At 29.9% G+C, this 12,106-nt stretch overlaps 1 pseudogene; it reads right to left on the reverse strand.

The window, feature by feature from the left end:
* Positions 1-272: 272 nt before the first annotated feature.
* Positions 273-7,245, reverse strand: LOC149518839 (uncharacterized; annotated as a pseudogene).
* Between the last annotated feature and the right edge of the window lie 4,861 nt (positions 7,246-12,106).

The raw sequence follows: 12,106 nt of genomic DNA on the forward strand, positions 1-12,106 counted from the left end.
CTATGGCTGAATGCAAAATTACATGGAATTCTCTTTTTGCCACAACTCATCTAGCTTCCTATCTCTAATTCCTATAAAAACAAAACAAAGAAACCAAAGCATAATTTATCCTAAAAAAATTGAAAATAAACAAACTAAAGGAAATGTGCAATACTGAAAATTAAAAACTTGGGTTGCCTCATAAACAGTACTACTTAGAGTCAAGCTTGACTAATTTCATCAAGAATTCTTCAATCATACTTAGGTTTGGTTAAGATTAGAACATCTTCTTGTCAATCTACAACTTTTCCAAAATACCTTTTCACTCTATGTCCATTAACCTTGAAAGGTTTCTTCAACTTGGGATCCATGATTTCCATAGTTTTATGCAGAAATACTTGAGTTACTTCAAATGGACCATCCCATCTTGATTTTATTTTACCAGGGAATAGTTTTAGTCAAGAATTTAAAAGCAAAACTTGTTGACCAGGCTCCAAATGCTTTTCTATAATTTTCTTATCATTCCACCTCTTGGTTTGCTCTTTGAAAATCTTAGCATTTTCATAAGCTTGGAGTTGAAACTCATCTAGCTCATTTGATTAGAGCAATCTTTTTTCACTAGTAGCTTTTGCATCCAAGTTCAAATTCTTGATTATCCAAAATTCCTAATGCTTTAATTCCACAAGGAGATGATAAGATTTACCAGAAACTAACTGATATGGAGACATACCTAAGGGAGTCTTAAATGCAATGCGATTTACCCATAAGGAATCATCAAATCGTAATGACCAATCTTTTCTTGAAGGGTTCATGGTTTTCTCAAGTATCTTCTTAATCTCTTTATTTGATACTTTAGATTGGCCATTTGTTTGGAGATGATATAGAGTGGCTGTCCTGTGCTTTACCCCATACTTGGCAATTAGAGGTTTAAACATCTTATAGCAGAAATGGGATCCTTCTTCACTAATAATTGCCCTTGGTGTGCCAAAACTTATGAAGATATTTTTCTTAAGAAATCTTAAAACCCCTTTGACAACATTAGAGGGAAAAACTACTACCTCCACCCATTTAGACACATAATCTACTACCAATAGTATGTATAAGTTGCCATGTGAAGACACAAAAGGTCTTATAGCACTTTAGCTGTAGTTCTTACTCCTTCATAATGCCTACCATATTCAGATGAATGATAATGTTGAAGAATATCTTCAACTTTCTCTTTAAGAACACATTTTTTTAAAACCTGATCCTTAAATAAGAAGAGGTTATCCCATACATAATATTTAACATCATTAATAAATTTTTTTCTTTATTGTAAAGTAAAATCAGGAGAAAGAACATTACCAACTATATAATTGACAAAATTAGCATACCATGGCAATGTTTTGGAGGAAAAAAATTGCTAATTAGGGAAAGATTCATGAATTAACTCACTTTTTAATGTTTCTTTCTCTAATATTGAAAGATGATTAGTTACTTTATTTTCAGTTCCCTTTTTATCTTTAATTTCCACATCAAACTCTTGAAGAAGTTGAACTCATCTAATCAATCTTGGCTTAGCATCTTTTTTCACAATGAGGTATTTTATAGTCAAATGATCAGTGAAGACCACTACCTTAGTGTCAAGCAAATAAGATTAAAATTTTTGAAAAGCAAAAACCATTGCCAATAGCTTATTTTAAGTTGTAGCATAATCAATTGTTCCTCATTTAAAGTCTTGCTAGCATTATAAATAGGATGGAAAATCTTATCTTTCTTTTGGCCCAACACAGCCCTCACTACATAGTTATTGGCATCACACATTAATTCAAAAGATAAATTCCAATAAAGACATGCAATAATTGAGGCCGAAACCAATTTTTCTTTCAATGTAAGGAAGAAATTCAAACATACATCATCAAACTTGTATTTCACATGCAAATTGCTTAATCGCTTGGAGATCATGAAAAAGTCTTTAATGAATCTTCTATAGAAACCAACATGTCTAAAAAAACTCCTTATGCCTTTAATTGAATTTGAAGGTGGCAAATTTTTAATCATCTCAATCTTAGCCTTGTCAACTTCTATTCCTTTAGAAGAAACCTTATGGCATAGCACCACACCATCTCTCACCATAAATGACACTTTTTTTAATTAAGCACCAAATAGGTTTTCTCACATCTTTTCAACACATTTGCCAGATGTGTTAAACATAAATCAAAAGACTCACCAAAAATAGAAAAAAAATCCATAAATACCTTTACAAAAAGTTTCACCATGTCATAGAATATAGCCATAATGCATATTTGAAAAGTCATAAGAGCATTACAGAGGCCAAATGGCATTCTCCTAAAGGTAAAAGTTCTATAGGGGCATGTGAATGCAGTCTTGTCTTGGTCCTCAAGAGCAATGGTGATTTGGTTATAACCAAAATAACCATATAACAAGTAGTAGAACTCATGGCTAGTTGATTTGTTAAGCATTTGATTAATAAAGAGAAGTGGAAAATGATTTTTTCTAATTACTTTGTTAAGCTTCCTATAATTTATACACACCCTCACCCAGTGACTATTCTTGTTAGAATGATCTCATTATTTTATTAGTCACCACTGTTATCCCATCTTTTTCTGGCACACATTGAATTGGGTTAACCTAAGAACTATAAAAAATCAAATAAATAATGCCTGCACCTAACCATTTAATAATTTCTTTCTTAACAATCTCCTTCATGGCTGGGTTTAGGCTTTTGATGCTTAACAGTAGCCCTTTGATTATCTTCTAATAGAATCTTGTGCATGTACAAAGATGGGCTTATCCCTTTAATATTAGCTATTTACCAACTTATTGCCTTTTTATGTTCTCTCAACACAGCTAACAACTTTTCTTCTTACACACCATTTAAAGATGCCAAAATTATAATAGGTAGGGCAAATGAATCCCTAAAAAGGCATACCTAAGATGAGAGGGCAATGGTTTAAATTCTAAAGTAGACAACTCATCAATTGATGGCTTTAGAGCACTAAATGATTTCAATGCTTCTGATACACTAAATTGCATGATTTCTCCCTAAGTACTTCTTTAACTGATTCCACATCACAACATGATTCAACCATTTCTAATTCCTCTAAACAATCAAATTCAATCACATCTTTCACCACTTCATTTAACTCATCAACCTTTAAGTAATCAGTAGCCTCAATAAGGTACTTGACAGCCTTAGACATGTTGAAAGTCACCTTTTGGTTTTCTACTTTCATGGATAGTTCCCTTTTTTTCATGTTAACGAGTGCCTTGCTAGTAGCTAAAAATGGTTTCCTTAAAATGATTAGAATCTTATTATCTTTCAAACAATCCAATATCATAAAATCAATTGGAAAGATAAGTTTACCTACTTTCACAAAGACATCTTCAATGACTCATTTTGGATGCTTAAGTGACCTATTAGTAAGTTAAATGGTAATAGAGATAGGTTTTGTGATTTTTCCATGTCCAAGTCTCCTAAAAATAAACAAAAGCATTAAATTAATACTGGCACCCAAATCACAAAGAGTTTTATCAAAATAAAGGTTACTAACACTACAAAAAAATTTTCATATACTGACGCTTGATTATACTAACGGTTAAATTTTGTCAATAAAAGAGACTTTTACTAACGGATTTTTAATATTGCTAGAATATACCATACTTATACCAACACTTTATTTAACCATAAGTATAAATAAATTTTTTTTGATGGTATATGACTATTCGTTACTATAAATATGTTATATACTGACGGTTATTAACATAATCATCGGTATAGGCTCAAAACAAAAAAACTATTGGCTATTAAAAATAAAAAAGGAATTATTGAAGGCATTTTTGGTCAAAAATACCTTCAATAATCCAAGAAAATTTTTTTTGTATGGATTATTTACTGACAGTCAAATTTCGTTAGTAAAAGAGACTTTTACTAACGAATTTTTAATACCGTCAGAATATACTATATTTATACCAATACTTTATTAAGTGTTGGTATAAAAAAACTTTTTGGATGGTATATGACTATCTGTCAGTATAAATATATTATATACTAATGGTTATTAACTTAACCATCAGTATAGGCTCAAAACAAAAAACCTATTGGCTTACAAAAAATTGAATAGGATTATTAAAGGTGTTTTTGGCCAAAAACACCTGCAATAATCCATTCAAAAATTTTTGGAGAGGGATTATTAAAGGCATTTTTGGCCATTGAAGGCATTTTTGGTCGTAAAAGCCTTCAATAATCCCTATCCAAAATTTTTTGAATGGATTATTGAAGGCATTTTTGGCGAAAAACACCTTCAATAATCCTTCATAAAAATTTATTAAAGGGATTATTGCAGGCATTTTTGACCTAAAATACCTTAAATATTCCCCTTGTAAAAAGTTATGATGGGTTTATTAAAGGTGTTTTTGGGCAAAAATATCTTCAATAATCTCTAATAAAAATTTTGAAAGGGATTATTATAGGCATTTTTGGCCAAAAATGCCTTCAATAATCCCTCATAAAAATTTATTGAGGGGATTATTGAAGGCATTTTAGGCCAAAAACACCTTCAATAATCCCCTATAAAAAGTTGAGGGAATGTTTTTGGCAAAAAATGTCTTCAATAATCCATACAAAAAATTTTGAGAGGAGGTATTTTTGGTGCTCATAAAAATTTCTGGGGATTATTGAAGGCATTTTTGGTCAGAAACACCTTGAATAACCCCATTCATAATTTGTTTTACCTCCACCTCCCACTGACTCTATATACTTAATCTCTACCTCCCACCAACTCTCTCCACCTTTCACCATCTCTCATCGACTCTACAAACTTAAACCTGTCGACACTCATTTTGTTTTAGTGCTGAATCAAAGTTGAAGCATCAAGACTTTCATCATTTCTCAAAGGTATTTTTCATTTTCTGCATTTCAATAATGTGTCATCAAGCACGCCTATTTTTTTGTCCTTTACTGGGGCTGGCTTTGATGATTGAATATTTTGTGAAGAAGTAATAGCTTAGGACGATTGAATGTTTGGGTTTCACTTTAAACAAAACATAATCTCCATTTCCTTGGTAGTTTTGGTAATGCATTTTCATTTTAGTGTTTTCTCATAATTGGTTGACAAAATTTTCTCTATTTGGTCAAAATTTGTAAATGATGGCAGAGATGTTTGGTTTCTCCAAAGGTTGCTTACCCATGTCTAGATGGGATGAACTCAACATTTTTTTCAAAAAATCTGGGTAAGTAAACTTTATTACCATCTTCATGGACTTTGTAATTTGTCTATTTCCTAACATTTAAATAGCTAGATAAAGTTTCCTTTTACCTGAATCTAATGCCTTTTATTTCCAACATAGGGCTACAATTGTTTTCTGCTTAAATGCACAAAATGGAAGGATTGTAGGTCCAAACAGTTTTGCCATGGAAGCTTAGAATTCTAGTAATGCTAAATCGATCACTAGATACACTATCAACCAGGGCTATACCATTCATAAATATAAATGTTGTTTCTTTTTCTGGATTTGGTACAATGACATTAGTTCTTGACTTATTTTAAATTTGTGGATTATAAAATAATTTGGTTGTTGTTTTATTTCAAATGTTATTAAATGTTTTTTATTTTTTTGTGTATTTTTACTTTATATGAAACTATAGCATATTATGATTATAAATAAATTAATATTAATAATTAAAAATATAATTAAAATTTTTTTTTAACAATGCTTTAAAATTTATACCGATGCGTGTTACTATTAAATATTTTAGGTTATACTGACAGTTATCATGAACTATTGGTAAAAGTTAAATTACATAAGGCTATACTGATGAGTATTGACTGTTGGTAAAAGATATACCGATGGAGACATCATCAGTATAAGTTGAAAAAATTAAAACATACGAGTCTATATTGACGAGAATAACCGTCGGTAAAAGGTATAATATGGAACACTCAATAGTTGCTATACCAATAGCTATACATATAGTGATAGACTAAAACCATCAGTATATCTCTATTACATATTCCTACAGTTTAAAAATTATCAGTATAGGTCTATATTGATAAAGGATATATTGATGGTTAAAAATTCATTGAAATAGATATTTTGACTATCAGTATAGGGTTTATTGTGCTATATCGATAGATTTTTAAATTTTATTGATGATTTTTTAAGTGTTAGTATAAAGCAGTTTTCTTGTAATGCAATAGTGAAAAGAATAGTAAAACTCCTCAGATCTTTAAGCTTAAGTGGTAAACTTCTTTGCAATATGGTGTTGCTTTCCTCTATGAGTGCAATGCTTTCATAATCCTCCAACCTTCTTTTCTTTGAGAGAATGTCTTTTATTAACTTTGCATAGGTTGGCATTTGCTCAATGCCATCAAGAAATGGAATTGTGATTTGGAGACTTTTGAAAACTTCCCTAAACTTTTCGAACTACTTATCTTCTTTTTTACTGTGAAACCTTTGAGGGAAAGGGATTGGTGGCTGAAATACCTAAGGCTTTGGCTTAGGGGAATATTTAGCTTGTTCTTACTTAGCTAACGGTGTTTTGGCTTCCTTCTTCTCTTCTTCCTTTTTTCCTCTATTACTATCACCAAAAGCTCTTTGAAGGTTACTTTAGGGATGGGTTTTAAAAGGTTCATCATTAAGGGTTTTCCCACTCCTAAGGGTTATAGACTTACAATGATCCTTCTTATCCCTTCTAAGGTTTGGCTTAGAAGTAGTATGTATGGTTTTTAAGGGATAGTTGTTAAGGGCATTTGTTAACTATCCCATTTGTACCTCAAGCCTCTTTATGGATGCTACTTGATTTTGTAAAATTTGAGAGAACATCTCCTCTATGGATGGTTTTGCTTCTTGGGGTAGTGGAGGTGCTAGATGGAAACCAGGTGGGTTTATAGGTCTAGAATATGAACTAAAAACTTGCCTTTAGTTATTACCCCATGAAATATTTGGATGTTAATTCCACCCAAGATTATAGGTATTAGAGTATGGGTTGTGTGGTTGCTTTGGTTGAGCAACATTATGAACATGCTTTACTCTAATTAGGCACCTATCTAAAAAATGGTTTCCCCCAAAATTATCACAAGAAACAAAAAGACTTTGAGTGGCATTAACATGGCTAGGCGCAAGGTTTGATCCTAAGTTTTCAATCTTTTTGGCTAAGGCTAAAACTTGAGAAGTTAAAGCAATTAAAGCATCAAGCTTATACACCCCAGTAGGTTTATTAAGAACTAACCTATCACTAGCCCACTCATAATTATTCATGGCCATCTTCTCAATAAGATCATATGCTTTATCATTGGACTTACCTATTAAAGCCCTACTAGCAATATTATCAATGGTAGTTCTAATTTGCCCTACCAAACCATTATAAAAAATTTGAACTTAAAACTATTTGGGTAAACCATGGTGAAGGCACTTTCTTAACAATTCTTTGCATCTTTCCCAAGCATAAAAAGTGATTCATCCTCTATTTGCATAAAAGAAGTGATATCATTGCACATCTTGGCTATTTTTTATGGAAGGAAAAAACGAGCTAAAAACTTTTGCACAAGGCCATCTCATGTTGTAATTGAACCAAGAGGTAAAGACATAAACCAACTCTTTGTTATATCCCTAAGAGAAAACAAAAAAAAAAAAAAAGTCTTAGCCTAATGGCATCATTAGTAACTCTATTTTGTTTAAATGTATCACAAATCTCAAGAAAATTAGAAAGATGCAAATTAGTGTCATCACTAGCTAATATATTAAATTGAACAGAATTTTGAATCATGCTAATAATAGATGGTTTCAATTCAAAATTATTAGCCTGAATGGCTAGCCTATTAATATTAGGTTCAAAACCATCTAGTTGAAGGACGTCATAGTCCCTAAGTGTTCTTTGATTATGTAGTTGCTTAGCCATAACTAACTTAGGAGTTACTTGCATTTTACCTTTTTTTTTTAATCTTTTTAAGTGTTTTCTCAATTTCTTTATCTAAGGGTACTAAACTAGCACTCACAATTCTTGGCATACAAAACAAGATTAACCAAAATAGATAAAAGCAATAAAATCTAAGCTATAGGTATATAGATTAGTATTGATGTGATTTTCATGCAATCCCTCGTAACAATGCCAAAAACTTGATAGGTTATCTGCAAGTGCATAGAGTCAGCACAAGTAATATAATAATGAGTAAAGTATTGTTCCCACGAGGATTGTAAATACGAGAGCAACAAGTACCAAAATTGTATCACCCTTTCTTATACTTGAAAAACCCAAAAATTATGCAATTAACTAAACTAATATGCAAACCAAAACCTTATATAATCTATAAAGCATCTAAACAATTTAAATTAACTATATAATATGTTATAGAATTAAAATAAATAAAAACAAAAACTAAACCAATATCTGAAACCATAAAACTCAAAACCCTAATCTTATGCAATTTCTTAAACTCTAATATAAAAACCCTAAACCAATTTTTATTAAACCTTAGCTATCAAATGAAATTATAATCTAATGAAACAAACATAAATATGCAGCTCTAAAACATAAACTAAATAACCATAAATCAAATCAAGAACATGTAAAAGATTATGTAAGAAATAAGATTTAAACCCTAAAACTTGCAAACCTAAACAAAACAACTTAAACCAATTTCAATCAAGCATTTAACCAAATATACCAAATCTTTAAATCAAGATTAACATGCAATTGAACCAATTAAACTAAAAAGAATGTGAACTGAAATTGAATTAAATCAGGAACAACCAAATATCAATTATCATGAACAAGAAAGTAAAACTGAATGCAGGATTGAATCTTAAATGCATAAATCGAATGAAAAGAACTTAAAAAACAAAATTTAATTGCTTGCAAACTTAAAAAGAAAGTGTATAAATAAATCTTGAAAACCATAAAATTAAAGAATTATAAATCTTTAAAACAGAATCTTGAAAACTTAAAGAAAACTAAAGAACAAGAAAGCTTAAAAAAAAAAATAAAAATGCTATAAATTCTTATAAAGTTTGTTTGTCACCCCAACTCATTATAAACCCTTTTTTCTAAGAGAATATGATTTATTTATAGACAAAAAAAACCTTAGAGTATTTGGCTAAAGAGGGACTTCAACAAGACTTCTCATAGTTTTAGTTGGACCTAGTTTCTTTAATCCTATAATTCTTCTTCAATAAAGACTCTTAAAAGAAAGCTTCTAAATCTTTACTATACCAAATTTTATCATGCAGCAACTTTTCCATACCATATATAAACTTACCAAAATAGTATCTTGCAAAATCAAGAAAGTATATTTTCAACCTTACTAAATTTAGCTTCCATAAAGTTGCTTTAAATGCTTCTATCTTGATCTTGATCTTCTCTTCCACACCTTGGCTTGAATTCTTGAAAAAAAATAAGAAATTAACTTTATCTAAAAAGTTTGCTTAATGCTCATACAAGTTGTATTTATAAACCTATGCATAATTCTACTCCAAGTAGAATTAGGATTACTTCCTCACTAAGTGAAGGAATTTGACTCTAAATAGGAAAAGAAAATAGAATTGCCACCTCATCATGCCACATCCTTTTCCCTAACCAATAAGAAAACTCTTAAATGCCATGTCATCCTATAGTAATCCCATACATGTGCACCTATACAAGCTACCATGGACTTGCAATCATGTGAAAGTGCAATTCTGCCCTTTTTCTTTGCTAAAATTCCTTCTTTAATTCCTTGCATAAATTTTAATACTTTTTCTTCATGATTCATCTTCTTCACTCCATAACACTTGCCAAAGCCAATGTTGAATATTTTTCCCATTCTTTGACTTCAAGATTTTCAAAAAAATTAAAAACTTCCAAAAGCATCTCCACTATCCATAATATGATCAAGAATCAACCAATAATCATCAAGAAACTTCAAGAATGTTAAAAAATTTCCAAGAATCGTTCTTTCTCTTAAGGAAAACCTAAAAAACAGAAAATTCAACACTTTAAGAATAAAAAGTACTTTATTTTACTAAAAATCAAGTAAAAATCAACCATTAAAACACTAGAAATAACTCTATAAAATAAAGATATCAAGTTGTAATCAAATGAAAAGAGCTTATTGAATTGAAGCTTTGAACATAAGGATCAAGGATTTAAATAGTTGTCATGCTCGTGTTTTTGGTCACGTTGCGTTTATACTTTTTCATATATAACGGAGACCATTGTGGTCATTGCAGTCATATTGATCGTGATTTTTTTAATTTTGTAAAATTTATTATAAAATATAATAATTATAATCATAAAAACTTTTATTTAATTTTTTTTAAAATAGTTTATGACATTCTATATTTTTTATTTTCTTAAAAAAATTATTCACAATTTATTTAGATTATAATAAAGAATTTATATTTAGTTTGGCAACAAATCTTTGCTTGAGACAAGATCATATTCATTATTAACTCCAAACAAATTGAATATTAACAAACCATAATGTGTTAAATGCCAAGCATCTATAGTTAATAATATTACAAACTTAAAAATATAATAATTTTAAATTTAATCAGCTATAATTATTAATATATACTTCAAATTTTACCCTATGGTAAAATGATGACAAGGATCAAAGTCTCTATCTTCGCTTTGCGAGCCAAGTTGACTCCACCCCTATCCATGTGGCTTTTGTTCTTGATATATTTGAGGTGGAGGATATATTTGAGGATGACACATTTGTGGTAGGAGATACATTTATGGTAAAGGATACATTTGAGGTAAAGGATACATTTGAGGCAAAAAATACATTTATGGTGGATAACAACCATGTAGAGGTAGATAACCATGAAGAGGTTGAAAAGTAGATGGTACCAATGGATAATAATGTCATTGAGTACTAGCAGATGATTCATTGCACCTAAAGTTACTAGAATTTGATCTTCTACCTGAAGATGAAGAACCTCTAGAAATATTATAATGGTGTTCTTGGCTTTTGCTTTTGATCAAGCTATATGTGTACTTTTACCCCCACTAGATTCAGTAGATAGATTTAATTCATATTCTATCATGTTAATGAAATGTCTACTAGTAGTAACAAGTCTAAGTTGTCCTCCAAATGGGCTATAAGGATGATTTGCATCCATATCAGCAATAAAATTCACACCATCACCATCATCACCATTAGGTGGACTAAAACCCCTATCATCATCACTTTGACTTGGTGTTGGACTTGAACTTGAATGAGACACATTCCTTTCTTACAGTTGGTGTGACTATTCAACATTCATTTTAGTATTAAAATTATTTGTAGGTAACCAATCGAAGTTTTGACAATCTAACATAGGATTTTCTTTCTCCTGCAGCCATTCTATTAGTGGATCATCATCTTCAAAAATATGGTCTAGGCTAATAGGATTGAAACTATTATATATCCTGTCAATACTCATCCTTAGATGATGTCTCATCTTTAGCCTCATATTGCAATAGTTACATACTAGTTTCTGAATTCTTTCAAACTTCAATCTATTTCTTGTTTTGGTGTGAATATAGCTAAATGTGCTCTAGTTACATTCACAATTTGATGCAGAAGTTGTTTGACTAAGCACTTTGACTGCTAGTTTTTGCAATTCAAGAACATAAGTGCCATATGCCATCCACCAATCAGCTATATAAAATTTTTTAAATTGAATTTGAATATTCTATACAATTAAATAGTATAAAATATATTATAATTATTTAATTTCCTATTTACCTAGATTCATTTGCTTCCAAGCTCTTTGTACCTATGGAGTATCAAATGTTTCATGCTTATCTTAAAATAATAGCAGCTACATTAATTGAAAATACAATAATAAATGAATAAATAAAAAATAATTATATTTTTAATACATAAAATAAATGTCAAAGTTATAAAATAGTATTAAATGCTAACTTGATTAATTATTTTGATTTGAGTATTTGTAGAAAGTTCTAATCTTTCAATCACTACTCTTTTACCTTCTAATGTTTCTTTAGATACATTAGCATAATGCTTCACTCTAAATTGAAATTGTGGATTGAGATAACAACCTAAACATAATTCATAACATTATTATCTTAAAGTAATAAAAAGTAAATATATAAGCAATTTAAACACAAAAAATACATGTATTTTTTAAATACAATTCG

This window comes from Durio zibethinus, chromosome 5 (assembly GCF_047325235.1).
Source record: "Durio zibethinus cultivar Kanyao isolate XHJ-2024 chromosome 5, ASM4732523v1, whole genome shotgun sequence".
Taxonomy (NCBI): Eukaryota; Viridiplantae; Streptophyta; class Magnoliopsida; order Malvales; family Malvaceae; genus Durio; species Durio zibethinus.